The sequence below is a fragment of the Typopeltis vanoorti genome, chromosome 6 (assembly GCF_054136105.1).
Source record: "Typopeltis vanoorti isolate ZY-2024b chromosome 6, IOZ_Tvanoo_1.0, whole genome shotgun sequence".
Lineage (NCBI taxonomy): Eukaryota > Metazoa > Arthropoda > Arachnida > Uropygi > Thelyphonidae > Typopeltis > Typopeltis vanoorti.
Genome location: NC_143554.1, coordinates 19,782,293 through 19,803,752, shown reverse-complemented (window position 1 = coordinate 19,803,752; position 21,460 = coordinate 19,782,293). Strand labels below are relative to the sequence as shown.

At 37.0% G+C, this 21,460-nt stretch overlaps 1 long non-coding RNA gene across 1 annotated transcript in view; it reads right to left on the bottom strand.

Moving 5' to 3' along the window:
- Window positions 1–273: 273 nt before the first annotated feature.
- The window catches only part of LOC150105319 (uncharacterized), a 257,298-nt gene continuing 236,111 nt past the window's right edge, over window positions 274–21,460 (bottom strand). Inside the window, exon 3 of the long non-coding RNA XR_016548439.1 lies at window positions 274–372. This is a non-coding gene — a long non-coding RNA (uncharacterized LOC150105319). The remainder of the gene's footprint in view (window positions 373–21,460) is intronic.

Below are 21,460 nucleotides of genomic sequence, written 5' to 3'. Positions count from 1 at the left end.
CATAAAAATATTTTCTTAATATTCATTGTTATTTGTTTAAAATAAATACGAAAAACAAAACATGGTTATAATAATAGATCAATATTCTTTATTTTGATGTTTTATTTTAAATTATTTATATATTATATTATTATTTATATTTATTTTAAATTATATAAATTAAAAGTTTATTTTCCAATAAAAATAAAAACCAAAATCAAATTGTATGTAAAAGTAAATAAACAACTGGCACTTCCAAATTTTGGATGCCCGGATGATTCGTATCTATGACGTCAGACTATGCTGCTGTATCGTGTTTGTCGAAGCTTGTCACAGATGGCGAATGCATTCTCATAATTCCTTCGTAAATATTCCTTGAATATTTTGACTTGCCTATGTTCATAAAGAATAAAGAAAAATAAAATTATTAATACATTTCATTAATTTTAAATATGTTATTCATAATGAAATTAAAAAATAAAACAGTGATAAGTTTCCCTAATAAACTAATATATTATATGCATTAATCAGTTGAGAGAAAAAAAAGCACGTGATAATTTCGGTATGAAATTGGAGAGAAATTGATATTTTTACTCTACATCTGGAATCCAGATGGCAGCACCGTCTGAATAAAAATTGTTGGCGATATTAATTTTTAATATTGATACGAAAATAAACATACGATTTATTCCTGAAATAAGTAAAACGGAAAATATAAACTAGGATTTTAATTCCTTGCCAGTACCTAACGCTAATATATGTAAATAGCCATACTTTTTACAAAGATGTCACAACGACATATTTAGAAAAAAAAAAAAGGAAAATAAATAAAATAAAATATAAATATAAATTGGATTTTAATTCCATGTATATTTCGTTGCTACTATCAAATGCTAACGCATGCTAACGTAATATTGTTTGGCAATTATGTCAACTGACATACGTCGAAAAGAAATGAAAAGTTAACCGTATGGCATTAAATTCATTCCCATCTTTCTCTATTTCTTAGCAGGTGTTTTAGTAGCATTATGCTACTAAACTCCCTGAAATTATTGAAGAGACAAGTCAGTTTCTGTTCACTTTCATTGGTAATCAACTTAATTTAGGTGAATAGATTACTGGTGTTTATAAACAATTGAACTTTGTGGAAATTTTGCAGTGCTTTACTTCTGTTTAACTCCGGCGATTGTAGCGCCACATAACAGCATAATGAAACACTCTGCTTTCTTTCTTTTAATTAATTGTATTTAATTATGTTTGTTAATTTTTTAGGTAAATTACCTTTCCCTGAATTATTAGTTCATAAATTGTCTTTCGACGATTTATGCACCCTCCCCCAATGAAAGCGGCAATATATATTTAGCTAGTCTAAACAAGTAATAATAAAATCAGCCCTTAATTTAAACTAGAATGGTCGTTGATGGTATATTGACCTCGAATTCTATTTATAGCCCTTACTGACGGACAAATCGGTAACTATTTATGACAGCACATTTTGTCGTGCAGTCTTCCAGTTTTATAATCTGCAATTCATGCAATTTAATAATTATGGTTACGTGGAATTGCGACAATTTCAGGTAAAAGTCTCCCATTAGTTGCGCATGCTCCGTGATGATCTTTAGTGTGTATGTGTCGATCTTAATCCTGTGGGAGGATCCAAAGTTAGTTTGGAGTTAAAGAAGATATTAGACACTACGTTTAAATTAGTTTTTATTTTATTTTATTTAAAAAAAACAAAAAAAACTTTCTTTTGTGTTGGATCCTCGATTCTGTGTAATTACCTTTTTCATTTATTAATAAATAGAGGAGATATTTGCACTTACCTTTTTTTGGGGGGGGGGTCTAAATGGGTGAAGCAAGAATGCTTTTCATATTCCCCGTTATCTGTAGAAGAAAATGTACAGATAGGGTAATATTGGGGCTATAAGCTCTGGTCATGGCAGGAGGGCAATAGCTGAGCCTCAGTTGAAACTTCATTGGCTACAACATTGCCATCCATTACCCTCCCAGGGTACCCATTTTAGTCGCCTCGTACGACATGCATAGGCTACAGAGAGACTATTCTTATCCCGGCCACCACACGGGGATTTACCTTAATATCTATTTGCTCTTAAATAATCATATTAAATAAATATTTTGCTATTCTCTAAAATAATAAATAATTCATTTATTTCTTAATTTATTAATATATAACTTTATTTATTTAAGAATGTATTATGTATGTCTCTCTTTTATATATAAAAATTATGTATACATTATTTAGTTAAGAACAATTACTTAAATTATTAACTGAAACTTATTGGCTGGATTTGTTTATATGATTCGTTTCTATAGAAATGCACCCAAATGACGTTAGATTGCATGGAATCGTAGCTTTCGCATAAATAAAGCTCAAGTTTCAAAAAGCAAAAATACGATGAAGAATTCGAAAGCAACAGTTGATATCTCAAAGAATAAATTAATTATAGTCAATTATTAATAGTAAATATTCGTTTAAAGAAAAGAGTCTAAGAGGATTTAATTTGGCATCGGAAAACTCTTAATCGAATTAAAAAAACGAGGGTAAACAAAATACAAATCCTTTGTACGAGTTGCCTTGGTATTGCCCGAGGTATAAGGCAAACAGAGCATGTTCAAGAGTCCGTATGTTCGCCTTTTTAAATAAATTATCCATTTGCCAGGCAACTGTTTCAAACTTTAGTTGCGAGAGACCCGAGGAAAATCTCCACTAGGAAAAAAATAAATAAACACTGTGTTGTTAGTATTACTTATTTCCTACCCACCATTATCAAAAATGAATTAGAACTTATTAATTATAGAACTTAGCTTCGACTATTCAGTGAACAATAAACGAATTTTTATTATTTTTATTATTGACCCAAACCTGTCTGTGATATAATATTTAGTAGAATGTATTTGGAATTAATTATGGTGTACCAGTATTTAATGTTGGTTATAAAAGTATTAAATTAGTTTGCAAATAAGGTTGAAGTACCAGTATTGTTATATGTTCTACTTTATTTTAGAATATGTTATTTTATAATAGTTTGTGTCTGTACGAAATATAAAGTTCTTAATATAATATTTAGTAGAATGTATTTGGAATTAATTATGGTGTACCAGTATTTAATGTTGGTTATAAAAGTATTAAATTAGTTTGCAAATAAGGTTGAAGTACCAGTATTGTTATATGTTCTACTTTATTTTAGAATATGTTATTTTATAATAGTTTGTGTCTGTACGAAATATAAAGTTCTTAATATAATCAAAGTTAAGATTCTTTTTATATCGCATATTCTACATAACATAAGTCTTACCCTGTTGCATACTTCTGGAACGTGTAGTTTCCGGCTTAGTTTACTGTCAATCTTTAATTCTAAATAAGTTATAAATAAGTCACGCTTCTTCCATATTCTTTCATTTCCAATTTAAGCAACTATTTTTAGTATAACAGAATTTAGTATATTCAGTATAACAGAAGTATATACCGAATATATTTATATATAACAAATATATAACAGAAGATACTCGTGATATTTGATATTTTGCTGCCAACAATTATTCCACGCTGTTCATGCGCGTTACATGCCTAATGCACTTAAAATGTCTTTTTTGTTGTTGTTGTTGTTGTTCAAGCTACGTTTTTAAAACATGGAAAAACTTGGCGTTAGGGTTGTTGGCATGGCAGTCTATCTCTCTCTCATATATTACATATATTTGGTATTCAACATACTTGTAATAGAAGATCCACGAAACCAAATAGCTGCTGTAGATTTTGTTCTCAGGGCAATCCAAGGGTAAAAGTGCCTTTCGGAAATAAAACTGAGCAACTGTTTCATTAAATCACAGATAAACACAGAGCATTGAAAGCTAATGGCAGCTCCTCACACTAGCAAAGTTGTCTAATAAATCTAACGCAAGATACTAAACAGGTTCGCCATTGCTATTATGGCTTCTCTAATCCTACCCTTCTCATCGCCCGAGAAGCTTCAATAAGCACCCTGCGAGTCGCCTTGTCTCAATTCCGGTATAATTAATTGCCCTATTATTCCCTGGCATTGAGGCTATGGTTAGTCTAATCCGTGAATTATTAAGTTTAACTTTGTACACGTAACAGAGATTCCATCAACAGAAGCTATCCGCTTATTGTGTGCGGAAAACCTTAATGATGATCGTAGTGGGAGGCTTTTCTTTGTGCGATGCCTGACTGGGCACTAAGGAGTGTCGAAGCACACCAGGGTAGTGTGAAAATAGGGGACAGCATTCCCTTTTTTGAAGTAAGTAGCGTTCCAGTATTCTTGAAGGCATGTGATCGGATTTTTAGGCTGAAAGAGATTGAAGATGGTCAAACAACTTCGTTCTTTCCAAGCTATTTCTGGTTTGGGGAGGGGGGGGGGGTTCTAAAAGGTATGAAGAGTACTGTCGTTGCGAAAATTACATTCGTTGTTTAGGAATGGCCTATATCAGATACTTGGGATCAATTACACGTTTTCTTTTTAACCAGGTAGGCCGAACCCTTCTCAACTGTTTGGGGATTTTGTACAGCTAACAGAAATTTGAAAAATCTTACTAAAACTGCATTTTTTTCACAACAAAAATCTCCTTAAAGAATTTTTAAACATACAGAATGATATTATTGCATCTGTTTAGTTCGGTTAGTATAGACGGGGCCTTTGGTCAGGTGTTTTCAGTCAAACGATGAGTTAGCCTTTTTCATACAGAGATCGGTGTTTCGTCCCTCCAAACAAGCAAACTGGTCAAAAGAATACACGCAACCTCCTGCCATAGAAGACTATGGAAATACGGATTAACTGACCTGTTCTGTCGGTGGTTTCGAACTCCTGCATGGCAAAGTGTGAGTTGAGATAAATCAGGAAGGAAGGATCGGAATGTTGGTGATTGCACATAAGTTTTCCTCTTTTCTAATTGTAGAAAACCAACCTTGGAAAACATAGTCCTATAACTTTAACCTTATCGCACATATTAAAGTCAGCAAAAATGATTTCTACTCCTCCATACCATCAACACATTCAAACTAGCATGTCTTATCTATTCTCTCAAGAACAGTTGAAGTGAATCCAAATATAGTTTAAAAACAAACAATTAAATAAAAAAATTCCAACGCTTATTTCCCGCAAAAGGAATAGGCAGATTTGTAACTTTTCGAAATCGGCGAATATAGAAGAAACTAATGGCATCACTTGTTGTGTCTTTTTGTTGTCGAAAGCGACAACCTTCATTAGTGTTGTGTCAACTGTTTATGACATTTGTTTCATTAGAAGCCGAGTTATGGTGCTAAGAGTGACAGTGTGTTATGACGAATGGTCGGAAAATGAGTTTCAAACAGACAGCTGCGATTGACTTTTGTGTTAAACTTGGTAAACGTTTTACCGAAACACATCAAATGCTTCAAAAAAGTATACGGTGATGAATGCTTATCCCGTACTCAAGTTTACGAGTGGTTTAAGCTATTTCAAAGTGGCCGTGAGACGCTTGAGGACGACGAAAAGCTGGGCCGTCCAAAAACTGGACTGAGCGAAGTTAACATCCAAAAAGTGCGTGATTTCATCAAAGAAAACCAGAAATCGTCCGCGAGATTGATTGAAGATGAATTGGGGATTCCAAAATCAACTGTGCACAACATTTTGACCGAGAGTTTGTAAATTGAATTCGCGATTTGTTCTCCACAAGTTGACCGACGACCAAAAAATGTATCGAATTGAACACCGCAAGGACCTCATTAAAACCGCTCGCAAGGAGTCAAACTTCCTTGAAACTGGTGACGAAACATGGTGTTTTAAGCCCGAAACAAAGCGCCAGAGTGCTGAGTGGAGACCACCAGAAGAGGGCATCCGAAGAGAGTCGCTTGGAGAAGTCAAACGTAAAGACAATGCTGATTTGTTTCCACGATTCCAAGGGCATTACACAAAGAATTCGTTCCGCCTGGCCAAACGGTCAATGGTGAGTTTTATCTCGAAGTTTTGAAGCGATTGATAGCGAGAATTCGTCGCGTACGGCATGGATATCGTGAAGACCGACCGTTCGTGAGAACACACTGTCACTCTTGACACTATAACTCGGCTTCTAATGAAACAAATGTCATAAACAGTTGACACAACACTAATGAAGGTTGCTGCTTTCGACAACAAAAAGATACAACAGGTGGCGCCAATAGTTTCTTCTATTTTCGAAAAGTTCGATTTCTTTTTGGACAGAGGGTGCATATTTTAGTGACCGCATGTTTGTATTTCATTTTTTTTTTTTTTTTTTTTTTTTTTTTTGTAATGCATTATGCCTTGATCGGGTATGATAGAATATCTAGTTAATCAAATTGAAAAAAGTGGCATTGTTGAGCAGGACATGTTTTTTTCGTGTGGAGAATGACAGCATTTGTAAGACTATAAATAGGACATTGCAAGGCTCCTAAATCTCAGATTTGTACATAAACATCGGCAGTGGTCACAACATGAGTGGAATAAATGCAGTAATGTCGATGGAAGTTGTGTAATGTCGATGCTTTTTCTATGCTACCATTTTAAGAGGCATCAAAAGGGTGACGCTATTAATCATCATACGAAACTTTCCTCGTATCATTCACCTCTTCTCATCGTGAATATAATTATTGCATTTCAGGAATGCCCGCTATCTCTTTGACATCGTCTTCCTCAGACTCACCCTAAGGGGACGTCTACGGGTATCGTACGCAGCAACTCATAGGGGTATGAACCATCTTCAAGGCCTTCAAGTAACAGAATTGAAAAGACGCATCGTGACGTCTGTCTAGTTTGATAGTCAATTAGCTTTCACTCGTATCCATGGAAGAGCTCTTACCCCTGGAGGGAGGGAGGGTCCCTATTTTAGTTCTCATCATGCCGTGCAGCGGCTGCTACTTGACAGCTCCAACCACCCACCAGGTAAAGACGCTTTTCTACAAGAAAATTTTTCTCTCGACCACCCCTCTCTGCCTTTCAGTGATATCTTAATGTTCGGGTCAACGCATTTTGGATTTCTTTCTCTCTTTCAAGGTAACCTCAGTTCAGAGGCTATTTCTGCGAACGGGCTGCTTTAATTGTGCGCTTCGGCTTCGCAGACGGGGGTGGTTTTTTCTCGGGGATTTATAGAAAGGGTATAACAGTGTGACAACGCGTATTGTGACAGCAGTGGAAGAAACAGCTAAAATGAAGAAGAAATAAAACGTCCAAATGGATTAAAAACGTCTGTAGATGACATTCTGAATAAAGAAACACACTGCTTGAAGTAACTATGATAAGATACAATCCTGGCTACGGGGTTATTTTTCCCGAAACTGTCGATAAATAATTGTTCAATAAGCCAGTTCTTATTGGCTTCGTGTTGGTGCTGACCGAAAACAAATATTTATTCAAAATCGGAGCTAAATAATGTCCTAAAGACCTTAAACACGATGTCCTCATAGTGGGGAATATAAATTTGGATTTATATAAGAATAATAGCAAAATTGAAGAATAGAGAGTGTTTCAAAATGAATGACCCGATTTCAAATAATTATATTTAATAATAAAAATGTGGTAATTACAAAATAAATTAACAAGTATGATTACCATCTTCTCGTTAACTAAACGTAGCGGCTATTTAAGCGCTAGTAGTGGCATCTAGCGGTCGTCATATCAAACTTTGGGCCAAGGCCTTCACGTGGTACAAGTCGCATTCATTTGTGGTTCGTGGTTGCAGAGATATACAGTTTTCAAATTGTATATCTCTTTTTGAAATATCATGTCCTGATATATCATGAAATATCAGGGACATTCTTTTAGAAACATGTATAAAAATACATTATCTACACATGGGTTTCTTGCATACATTGATGGCAATACGAGAAAAGCGAACAGCTCAGTAAGTTCTATTGATCATATATTCATCATCATTTTCTTCTTCTTCCTAACATGGATTTTAGGCCAGGTGGCCTGTTCCGTTCTCCTACCATCTCTTTCTTGATCTTTCGTATATTCCCATATATCATATCCATAAGAAACAAAATAGCCTATGAGGTATCCTCTGCAATCTATTTTAGCAAAATAACAGATCATCATTCGATGCTGTTGAATCTCGTTATCTTTATAGGGTTGATATGAGCTGTGCGGGTAGTCATGAAAAATAGGCACCAATTATAAATTTGAGAATTACGTAAAAATTATCAACTGCCCTCAAAATGATCTCTTAGATTCAAATCAGTTATAAGAGGAATTTATCAAAAAGATCAAATGTGCAGACAAGAAATTGCAATATCTCAAAAGAGTTACGGTGAAAATGGATGTTCACACACTCTGGGTAACAGACGAACTTAAATTCTTGTATGAACGATAAAAGTAAAGAATGGGGGTTGGTTAACATGATAATTTGTAACACCAAGCAGAAAACACCGGAATTCCCAGAGGGCAATGACGTCACCGATGTACTTAACGAAATGAACAACCAATCGTTGTGAGATTTTAATCCTAAAGAGAGGATAAAGTACGCGAATCACCTTCGTGGATTAAGAATTCGATGTATCTATATTCAGTAAATGAAGATGAGGTAAAGAGTTTAGGAATCGGATTAAAAAAAAAGGGAAAAAAATGGGATGTGACCATATAAATGTCAAAAAACTAAACATTATGATTAAATACAAATTACAGTTCTTTACATATATTATTCATAAATCTTTGAACACTGATAAATTATAGAACACTTAAAGATTGCTTCAGTTCTTCGCTATTTAAAGGAGGTAACAGAAATGAAATTAAAAATTACAGACCAATATCAATGCTATCCACAATCTCAAAGGTGATTGAAATTCTAATAAAAAAAAACGCTTAAATAGCTATTTAAATACCATACCCTTTTACGCATCTAATCAATACGGGTTTAGATCCGGATTCACATTTTCGAAACTCAATGAAGGGCTTTTAAGTACTCGAATAGGATATTTTTATATTCCAGAAAGAATTTCTTTGTGGTTTAATATTTCCCCTCCCGATCACGCTATTCATCTCAAAGAAGCGGTTGTCATGGTAACAGAAGCGTGAGAGGTAGAGGATTGATTAACAAGTGATTCGAATTCCGAATTATTCTGACAATCCAGATTCGATCCTCCCTATTTCTTCTCATAAGCTCTCACGAGTATTTTTCATATGCATCCATTTACATACCGCCCCCCCCCTGCGGCGGTTTCTCTACGTGTCAATTCCACAGAACCACTGTCTCTTATTACATCACAGCTTCATTTCCAAATCTCTGTTTGCTTAATGTTTCCGGCATGCAAATAACAAAAGAAGGGAATAGTTCTCTAGCGACTTATTAAAGTATGCTGTTTACCAAGAAACCCATGGGTTAACTTCCGGTAAGCATGCATGAATGGCTACAATGCAAAACACTCGACTATTTATTTATTTTAATTAGTATTTCTCCGAGTAATGAAGTTAATGACCCAAAAAATAAAATAGTCGTACGTCCCACTGCTACCGCAAAGAAGTGCTGTCAACGAGAATGTTTATTAGTACCATATTGCTACACCAATTAATTTTTACTGGAACAAAAGGCCTAACATGCATGCGATTTCAGAATATATTTGACAAATACGAAAGGTTGTTTGTTAAATGAGATATTGTAGACGGTATCATATAAGCCAAGTCTCGGTTGGTTAATCAACGATGGACATTTATTTTGTTTCTTTTAATCCAAATAAGACATTCAAAGTCGTTTTTTCCTTGCATACAAATTGCGCACATACTTTAAGTTTTTGACTGTTTTCCAGACAAAGATCCGAACCAGAAGATTTTTTTCATATCCATGTCAAGATTCCCCTTACTAATAAGACTCTATTCTATATCCGGGGTGGGCAAACTGCGACCCCGCGAGCCGCACGCGGCTCCCAAAGCCACTCTTTGCGACTCCCGAGACAATATTGGTTTTCATTGCCATTTTTCTAAACTTTTATATTAATAATCCATAGTAGTATAGTGTGTACCAATATTAGAATGTTTTATTTCGTAAATTCTTTAAAGATGAGTAAAAAAACAGATATTTTGAAACTTTGCAATTTTTAGCTTTTAAATGGTACCGGCCAAAAGGGTTGTTAACGTGGTTTTTATTATCGTATTTGGTTGGTAAAAAGTGTTTCGACATTTTATAACCTGTGTCGTTCCGGCCAAAATTAGTTCCAAAAGTGATCACTGTGATCGCTGCATTACCCACTGTCTCTGTTGCCTGGACTCTGCGTCATCACTTTTCATGCAGTACACACAAGTTACGCTCTCATGGTGGTAGAGGAACATAACTAGTGAATTTTAGTGTAGATAAGTACTTTTCTGATTAATAAATAATTAAGATTGATTTTAGCGAAAGTTATAAAACCCATGTTTAAAATGACTGAGCAACAGAAGAGTATAAAATACCAACAAGAAATGAGTTTAACCAATGGGAGGACGATTTTGCTTTTACTGTTAAAGATGAAAGGGCTCTGTGTCTTATCTGTCATGCAACCATCAGCCACTTTAAAGCCAGAAATGTAAAGGATCACCACGAATAATCATAAGTTTGCATCTGAATTTCCTCCTGAATCAGAACTGTGAAAAAACAAGATTATATGTGGCTCTTATTACCGAAGAACTTGCCCACCCCTGTTCTATATATCCTCAGTTTTTCTTTCTACTATCTTTTACCACTGGTATCTACTTTCTTGATACTTTGAACCCAAAGTTGGAGTGATGATCGAAAACAATTCTAATAGTCCCATGTTCCGAACACAGCATGGATAGCTCGCAATTTGGGGTAATCATGACAATGATGATGTCTTTAAATCTTCTTCCCTCTATATCACACTTGAATTTTGTAAGAAAAAAAGTTGCCAGACCTGCCAAATATAAATACTAAGGAAGTTTAAGAATAACAATTTTTCTTGGAAATTCCTTTACAGACAAAGTAAAATGAGCTGGAGCATTGTCATGGTAGAGAAAATAATTTCCAGTATTTTTGCCTCTCGTTTTTCTGTATCTATATATATAGAAGCATCTAAATGCTAAAAACTGCAGAACATCTATAAATTTAAATGTCTATTCGCAGTTTGACCTTTGTGAACAAATCCATTTTGTGATGGATCAGAAATCTGAAAAACGGAAACTACCACTTGGAAATAATCTAACAGATTCTGCTTTATTACACGTAGCGAACATGCTTTGTACTAACTGCATTAGTGTCATCTGGTGGTCCAGTCAGGAAACTTTGGTTGCACTTTATACATAGAATACATAATTCAACGGATTGAATGTTGTTGTTTTTCACACTCGGCTATAGCGTTCTCTTAGGTCAAGTAAGATGACTTCCTTTGTGGTAGCAGCAGTGGTAACGCTGTATTGACAATCAGGAAGTGTGATTCATAATTTTGTTATTGGATATGCTTTCTGAATGAATGATTTCATATTAAGCCTTCCCGTCATGTTGTGTGTAAAATGCTGAATACTTTAACCGTTCAAAGTGCCTTCTAACAGCCTGATTGAGTACAGTCACACAACCAGTTACAGCTTGACGGCCACTCAAGTGCATTATATGCTAGAACGAGCGTGTAATCCGTCAAAATTGACAGGAAACCGGAGTTTAAAATTAAAAGAAAAAAAAAAGAGTTGAAATGGCCGGTTCGCACTTTACTGTTTGTTAAAATAATGTAGAGGATGTCGACAGATGTTTTGCTTTTAAATAATAAATAAATCATGAGAGCCAATTTAGGATGTGATTGATATCAGACAGGATTTATCATATTTTTGAAGACAAACGAAATTTTGTGATAGAATTCTGGAGTTCACTATGAAACTTCTGAACAGATTATTGATATGTTCCAATTATCATTTGGCTGTTTGACTTACTATTAACCTTCAATTTGGCTTAGGAGGGATTAGGCTGAGGCAACTAGGCTTAAGAACAGTGTTGTATGTTAGTTAATTGGGTATGTTCGTGTTACTGGTTAGCTATTTTGGGGTGAGGAAAATCCCGAGCCCTCCATATGAAACTGGTTAATCGAGGATGTCTATTTTCCGATAGTCACTGTGATACAAACAATGATGCTACACGTGGTGGATTAGATGGCTTTAAAACGAGCTTGGATATGAAATGTAATCTCTATATTGCTGTTACATTTGACGATATTGAAATTCGTGTAGAAATCCACCCACCCATGATTTAAGTCATGCGAAATATGATGTCTTTCCATGTTAGAAGACGCATTAGTATTGTAAAAAAAAAAAAAAAATGGAAAGAACCATCAAGTAAACGATGATTTTACTCCAGTCAATCCACAGAATTGTCTGTGTACTCCACTCCAGTCATTATATCGTCCACCGTACTACAGTATAAAATATTCCTTCTCTGAATTTAATCATTGTACGATTCGAAGCAGGAATGTTTTTCTTGTGAACTCTGGTATTTAGTCCATCAACAGAACAAACACACACACACACAGGTTAATAGATCTGATTGATGATGGCTGCATACGACGTTATTTCTATAATCATTATCTTTAATTTTATAGTTCAATATGAAATTGCAACGATATCCTGGGAATTAGGCTCAGACATATCAAACATATCTCGTAATCAACGCATTTATATTAAGAAGAAGCATAGCAATAGAATTTTCCTATAGACGCATTCTCTTGAATCGTAGAGGAGATTATATTGTTATAAGCTTTGTGAGCATTCTGTTGAATTCAAAGGTTAGTGTTGGGTCAGGAGCGATGGGTGGCTGGGAGGGGAGAAGTTTGTTATTAGAATACGCCTTAATTGTTCGAGTACTGCGAATAAAGACGTTTTGTGAGGAGAATCTATTTGACATAAGCTGCTCTTTAGGACCGCCTTTCTATTGCAAATCTGCGAATAATTCTAACTAGTGGGATAGATTTCTGTAATGGGGGAAAAGCGATCACCATCTGGACACAAAATAATTCCCGGCCCTCTTTTGTAAAAGTCCCAGAAGTCGCTTATTCCAAACAGAAGACCCTCGCTTCCGTAGCAGAGAGAAGCTTTGTATTCTTTGTTACCTCTGGCTTTTCGTTTTTTCATCGCGAAAGTTACGTTTTGGCCGAACCTCGTGGTTCACATTAATCCCAGCTTTTAGGAATTTCTCCATCACAATCCAACGTCGGCCCAGCGGGGCGAGCGAGGTCTTAAACGTCCGGAGAACAGTCGGACGGTTGATGGATAGCCTCGTCCCCCGTCGACAGTTGGCATAAATCCCTCTGAAAATTCCAGTTACGTAAATAAACTCCGTCGCCCAAGCGATTCTACCTCCGTACCGACAGAAGGTCATAAATGTCCGCTCCGCATTCAGATGCGAGCTTGGGAGAGACGTACTTAACAGATTCCCGACACCCCACGTCCGAAGGACGGAACTGCTGGTGGAAAGCGTTTGCCGTCTGGATTTTGTTCCTGTGGTTCGCCTCGCGGAATTAAGTCAGATGTCTTCAGATTTTCTTCCGATCTGTTCGACCATCTTAGCCCTTTCAGGAATCTTTAAATAGATTAGAAGAATCGGTTCTAAAATATTAAGTGGATTACAAGAGTCGGTTCAAGAATCTTAAACCGAATAGATTTTTTTTTGGAAAATTCCCTCTTCCCATCATTTGAAGAATCTTGAGCTTCTTCTTCCTCTTGTGTCTTATGCCATCTATTTGGGGTCGGCCTTTCACATGATGCGACTTTAAGCGCGCGATCCCAGCCGACTTGTGGCAAAGCCTGACGTTTTGGGGGTGGGGAGGGAGGGAGGAAAGGTATTTTATGTCTGTAGAAGTGTGGGTATTCACGAGGCTAGTTTCCCTGTTCGGAGGGGGACGGTGATTCACGGAAGGTGATTCACAAACCTCTACAGAGGTTTTTTCGTAAAAAACCTCTGCAGAGGTTTGTGAATCACCTTCCGTGGATTAAGAATTCAATGCAGTAAATGAAGATGAGGTAAAGAGTGTCGTAATCGAAAGGAAAAAATGGGATGGGATCATATGAATCTCGAGAAACTAAACATTATCAATAAACATAAGTTACAGTTCTTTACATATTTATTATTAACAAATCTTTTGAACACGGATAATTTATAGAACACTTAAGGTAGAGGTTTTTTCTCCCGATTTTCCGGGAGAAAACGCCCTCTACTTCCGTATGAGACCAGCTAACTCACCTTTAGTCGAAAGAGACCAGATAAAGGTTCCTCAAGAACGGGAATCGAACCCAAGTCTTTCCGACCAAAAGGCTTCGTCTATGCCGACTGCGCTACGGAGGTTCTAATTCAAGAATCTTGAACATTGAACCAATTCTGGAATTGGTTCAATGTTCTTAGAGGAATTCGGTTCAAGAATCTTCCAAAAAAAAAAAAAAAATTCCTTTCAGGAACGAGTTGGTTCGAAGAGTCCACGACGAGTTCTAACCTGGTCGAAATGTCTTCTCATTTGTTTGCGATTGGAAAATCATTAAAAGGAGGAAAAAGACTTGCCGTGAACTGCTTACGGTCTACGTAATCCTATAAAGGTTACGCATTTGAAAGGAAATTCTCCGTCCATCCAACAAGCAAACCCTTCGACGTAAGGAACTGCATGAAAATTATCTCCTTTCGCGAAGAGAGAGAGAGAGGAGAAAGCTCGCGCGCGCGAGGGGAGGTGGGAAGTCCAGAGCAGCAAACCTTTCATACGTGCAGTTGAGCACCGTTATTTAAAAGGACGGTAATAATAGCTTTCGTCTGCAGCGTGAGACGGAGCGACGGACGCTTAGTGTTCACTCGGAATGACCTACAAGTCATCCCTGTGTCCTTAATCAGTTCGCTCCCGGGTATCTGACCTTGACTTCAATGTGTATTGTAGTGACACAGGGGCGATTCTGCTCGTGGTCGTCGTTATGATGAGATGTAGACAGCGTACAAAAGGGGGGGGTTGTTTTGGGGGGGGAGGGTGAACAGGGAGTAAATTCAGGGATGTTTGGAAACGGACTTATGAACAGAAAGGGGTTGCGTCAAAACGTAGATGAGGGGTGTTTATGAGAAGGATTTTCGTGTAAGGCCATGCGGTGATGTTCCCGATGAGTTCGTAAGACTGGTAAGTCTTACGAACCATCGACTTCGTGTTTGTGAAAATGTGTTTGTCTCATGAAGGCAAACACATTGTTGAACGTTTCAAAACAATAAAGAGACAAAAAACGTGACATAAAAACGTTTAAAATTTCGGCTTATCTATATAGAATAGATTAATTGCTCAGTAGGTTTATATAACAATTGCTCTTCTTGTTAACTTTTTTTATACGCTCTAGCACGATTCGCAGACTTGGCTCTGTAGCGTAGTCGGTAGCAATGATACCTTTTAGTTGGAAAAAACCGTTTGAGTCCCGTCTAGATGGGAGTAACTTTTTTATAAGAGCTCTTCAAATGAAGGTGATTTGCTAATGAAATAAACGTGGATCTATAATATCCCCTATTTCTATTAATATTTATTATTTATCAAAACTTATTTGCTCCAAGTCTTAGGACCTTGCAACATTAATATGCTGGGAATAGCATTGGTTTGATTCAAACTGGATCTTGTAACACTCCTGGTCTTATTTATCGTAAGTGCATTGCTAGTACGTTAATCTCCTCGCTTTATTCTATAATTAATTCCGGATAATATTATATACTTGACTAGAAATTATATTTTTGGTTTAATCCTTTATCCAAGTGTATGCAAATAAAAATGCGCGTTTAGTAACACCATAATTGGGCTACTTGTACATGTACGTTTGCTTCTATATATACGAGGCAAACTACTTCGCATCAAATGCCTTAGTATCCTATAATGCACATTTGTTTTGGGATGTGTATATCGCTATGCATCATGGTAACAGGCTCTACTCAGACCGGTCTCGAAACCATCCATTGCCCTTGGAGGGTAATGGATGGCAATGCTGTAGCCAATGAAGTTCTAACTGAGGCTCGGCTATTGCTGTTACCTTCCTGCCATGATCAGAGCTTTAATAGCTCAATAACACCTTATCCTTACACTGTCCTCTACAGATAACGGGGAATATGAAAAGCATTCTTGCTCCGCCCCTTTAAGCCAGTCCTTATATAAGGACTATATAATATATAATATAATATATAATATATATATATAATATATATAAAGGCCAAGTAAGACACAGAAGAGATACAATGGTAATGCAGAAATAATAGATTTTCCATATACAAGTAGTGAAAGGGTGTATCACTTATTATTAAAAAAAAAAAAAAACTCTGGATCAGAAGTAGATCTAGAAATAGAGAATTCCCGGGTCTGGATCCCACTGATGAGACCTCAATTAAGGTCGAAATTGGTCTGGGTCGTGACCCGTCCATAAGGATATGTGTTTTGCATTATGGGATACTAAGACAATTGTCTTAGTATCCCATAATGCAATTTCTTTGCAAGTATAATTTACTTTTTAACTTAATTAAAAAATCTTTTTCGGCTCTCTCTGATTCAGAATATTTTAATAATAAGGTCATACACCTTTCTGAACTAGTGTATGAAAAATATAAATATTGAATCCAGTCCGAATAGCATTATGTGGGAGATGCGATGATTGATTCATTCAATCCAATATCCTTGGAGGGTAATGGATAGCAATGCTGTAGCTAGTGAAGCTCTAACTGAGGCTCGGTTATTGCTGTTACCCTCCTGCCATGATCAGAGCTTTAATAGCTCATTAATCTTATCCCTACACTGTCCTCTACAGATAACGGGGAAAATATGAAAAGCATTCTTGCTTCGCCCCTTTAAGCCAGTCCTTATTATAAGGATAGCATTATGTGGATATGGGGAATGAATAATAATGAAAAAAAGTCCTTTTTAGGGCTTCCAGGGTAACAAATGGCAATGCTGTAGCCAATGAAGTTTTAACTGAGGCTCGGCTATTGCCGTTACCCAGCCATGACTAGAGCTTTTTTAGCTCAATAATACTCCATCTACACAGATTTACTTCATTCAGATGACGGGAGATAAAGAGTCAAGGACTCAGTCCATCGCCCAGTTCTTATAAAAACTATAAGATAGCATTATGTGATGGTTGGATTGATTGATGGGAATCAACCGTGAGATGCAATGATTAATAATACCTTTGGATGGCAATGCTGTAGCCAATAAAGTTTAACTGAGGCTCGGCTGTTGCTGTTACCCCCTGGGACGCAAAGATTCGAAAGTTTGAGTTCGCTCTCTTAAGGGAGCAATTTGAGTCTCCGGGGGAAAAGTGTTCTCCGGCACGGCCCGATGAGGGGCTTTGTCGTTGAATGCTTTTCTTCGGAATATGAGCGGTTCTGCTCAGTGGTGGGGGAGCCCATCATTGAGTGGAACCAACGCTAAGATATGGACGGTCTTTCGGCCACTATTGGAGTGGTCTAGAGATCGTCCGAATTTTTAGAGATTGCCTTTACTTAAACAGTCGGTGATTAATACCCTTGGAGGGTAATGGATGGCAACGCTGTAGCCAATGAAGTTCTCACTGAGGCTCGGTTATTGCTGTTACCCTTCTGCCATGATCAGAGCTTTAATAGCTCAATAACACCTTATCCCTACACTGTCCTCTACAGATAACGGGGAAGATGAAAAGCATTCTTGCTCCGCCTCTTTAAGCCAGTCCTTATATAAGGACTATATAAGAATAGCATTATGCATTCTTGTAAAAGAAGGCAAGTGCCAGGATAGATGAAGGATTAAACCAAGAATATCTTTAATTTAATTTATAATCAAGTAAAAAATCTTTCTGAATTCCCGAAATATTATTTAGGCAGAATTCCGCGATTTATTGGTGCAAAAAACGGACCATTACAACCCTTTCCTTTTTCTTCTTGCTCTTTCGTAAGATGCAACCAGAGATCAGTATGCAAGGTCTTGTCGGAGTTCAAAATATTTGTCCTAAACTGGTGTGATTGCTCTGATAAGTGATCAATGCCTTCGCACAAGACCTCCGAGAGAGACCGGAGGCAACATATCTATTGCATAGAGATCTCACCATCTGTTGCTAATGGCAACCAAAGAACAAAACATTTTCCTCATTTTTATTCTTGCCACGTGTGAACTGGAAATGCTTAGGAAAAAAAAAAAAAATGCTGCGAGTGTGAAGTACTATAATTACTGATGGTGCCTTGCAGTTGTCAAGGGCGTGCTAGAAAAACGCGTGAAACGTGCATATTAGCAGAACTTAGAAAGATGAGAGATCATCGTGGGAAAGTTTGATATGGAAAGAAAAAAACGTTATCCCAACATCAGAAAACACTGGGGGGGGGAGAGAAGCCAGTTAAAACAGCGACACACACAAAAAAAAGAACTGCGGCTGTTTATTAGGAAGTGGCAAGACATGCTAATGACCGATCCACACGCCAAGTTATTTCTGAGCACAAACAGCCGAGGATTTCTGAGCACAAACTGAGCCTCAGTTCAGAACAGTCTGGTTAATTTTTATTTATTATTTAGAATTGTAGAGTTCAGAGAAATGCCCGATGAGTATCTTACTTTTCTCTCCAAGAATTGGTTGATTTTTTAACTCAGAGATGAACCTTTTCAGATTCATCTGATCCCTCTCCACATGTCCAATTACTGATATTGCAAAATGATTAGGAATTGACGTCTGGTCACCATGGAGACAGAGCCACTGCAGCGCTGTTGATAACGAAGCTGACTTTGGTTGCCAAGATCCGTGTTCGAATCCCGTGTGACTATAGAAACCATTATAAGATGCTGAAGGTGAGTTAATCGATTTCTTACTGGATTTTTATTTAAAAAAAAAAGGCCAGTAAAGCATAGCTGCAGTTAGCAGACATAATGCATTGATTCCAATAGCCTTGGCTGTTTACACAATGATTTCAAATAAACCACCAACGTTATTTTTGTTGAATATCTTTGAATTACACAATACTTCTCTTCATTCTTTTTTCCGGCAAAAAGAAATTCCATTATTTATGCATAAAATAGTTAATTAATTTTTTGTTTATATAACTCTCTGTGGATTATTCCTTCAAGAGAGATAAGCGTGTTTTATTTTTGATACTTACTTTGAATGAGTGATATGTATAGAATAAATTATAACAACATTTTCATACATCATCCTTTGGGAGAAAAAAAAAAAACGCCACATTGGAGAAATGAGTCATTATCGGTAGCGCAAAATGTAAATTCGCGTATTCTTACACACATAAATTGCCTAAATAATTAGTTTATTTTTTCCCATTTATTTAATGCACTCAAGTCGGGAGAGGGGAGGGCTGCATTTTTTACCACCTTAGAAAGACCCAGGTGGGGGACAATAAGTGGGATATAAAGTATATGTCATGGGTCTCCAAATTCCATTCGTCATTCTCTCCTGTCCAGCTGCAAGAGACTAATTGCTCTCAGCCGCCTTACGAAACTATTCGGTACTTTTCCGCTTTTAAATTGCGCGACTGTCAAGGCTGTGATTAGCCACCTCGTCCATTAAAAAAAAAAAAAAAAAAGTGTCTTTGTCGAAACTTTATTACTTGGTCATTTGTTCCCGAATCTTTTCCACCTTAATGTTTTGTCGGCCTCCCCATACTCCGACATTGTAATGAATGATAAGAATTCCGATACGAAAAAAAAAAAAAAAAAGTGCCCCCAAGGAGACTTTTTTCCTCACGTGCATGGTGACAGCCCTCGGTTTGTTTGGCGTTGTTTAATTAGAGATGGCACCTTGATGATGGGACACACAATTGTGGCTTTCTCGACTGCGAAAATATGGAGGGGGGGGGGAATGAAACACATCCATTAAGGGATCGTGAGAGGACTGGAAATGTGGCGTTTTACATGTTTAGTAAGAATCGAGGGGGTGGGAAGGGGAGGGGAGTCTGGTTATCAGCACGAGTGACAGAAACATGACTTATGTTCTTAGAATTGGTTTCACATGTAAGCATTTGGGACTGTTTACAGAGGCTCGCATGCAAAAGGAAATTACTTTGTTAAACAGAATCCTCAGGCTTATCTGCTGTTGTCTTGCTCACCATAACAAATGTGTGCTTTCACGTCACTCCAGAAGGATAAAACGTCTTGCTACTGGTTTCCCCCGTGTCAGTCGGATAAAATGTTCATAATTTGTAGAATAACACTCACAATAAAGAACTTGGCTCTATTCATCAAGTCTTCTCAATTCACGCACTACATAAATTACTGACAGGCACTATCGATTACAGTTTTAGTAATGGACTGTGATTAGGAATTCGAAATTCATGAGTATAGGAAGTTTCTCCAGTGAAAAATAACGATTGCACATGCGCATGACGCCTGAAGGAAGCAGAGCGAACGAGTTACCTTAGCAACCGTCATTTTCCGCCATTTTCTTGCGTTTATAATATGCACAAATAAAAAGAAACGTATCTTTTTTTATTCATGAGATTAATTGGTGGCGATAGGAAAGTTATTACGTGGATATTTCAATGACAATTACGTAGCTTACTATCTTTGTCGAGCGACACCTGTCGGAATAGTTGAACTTCTGAATATGTATTTATTCTACGTGAAATAGACAAAAGTTGGGATTTTTTTTTTTATTCAGAGGGAAATGCGCAACAATTTAATTTTTTTTTTATTGTTGTTCATTAGAGGAAAATGAGTAACAATTAAATGTTTTTTGTCGTTGTTTAGAGGAAAATGCGTAATAATTGAATGATTATTTTTTCTTCTGACAATGCTGTAGTACAAATTAAAGCTAATATCGCAAGTTTCATTAAGCAATGCCCTTTCCGAAGTACACACGCAATAAAACTAGACTTTGCTCTTATAATAAAAACAAAATGCAGAGCTCCTTTACGAGTGGCGTCTAACAAAATAGATTTAAAGGTTTTGCAAACGAAGAAAAGCCACCACCCCTCACGTGACATCCATGCGGGAACGTGCCCGGCTTGCGGTTTCTTACAAAGCGCCCACAAACAATCCAATTTATCCATTTCGGCATGCCAAGGTTAAGGCGCAAAATCTTAAGATGCCCCACCCTTGTATCCGACGTCTCCTTAAACGTGGTACTTTTTATACAATTAAATACTCCGTCACGTACGACCATTGAAACTATCCACTCAGCTAATCCCTTGCTCTCCCACCTCGCCCTCTCTATTTACACTCCAGATGCCAACAAATCCTGTTTTCCAACCAGTTTTCGTATTCTGCTAGCAACACCCAACTTCAGAGGCCTTTTTTTTTTTTTTTTTTTGTCATGCATTATGGGTGGCGCTGCTGCGTTTCTTGGACTGTCTGAGTACTTTACCCCTTTGTTTATCCCCCTTTCTGACGACCCCAATACGTTCTATCCCACACTGGTGAGAAGAGCAAGACTTGGGGGAAGAAGGGGGGGGGAAATGACAGAACGCTGTGTTAGTCGACGGGGTGCCTCCTGAAAAGGTATCATTAGTCTTTTGGTTCTCTTTCATAGGATTGGCTTCATTTTTTTCGAGTCTAAATAGATCTGCCCTCCCTCTAGTGACATAA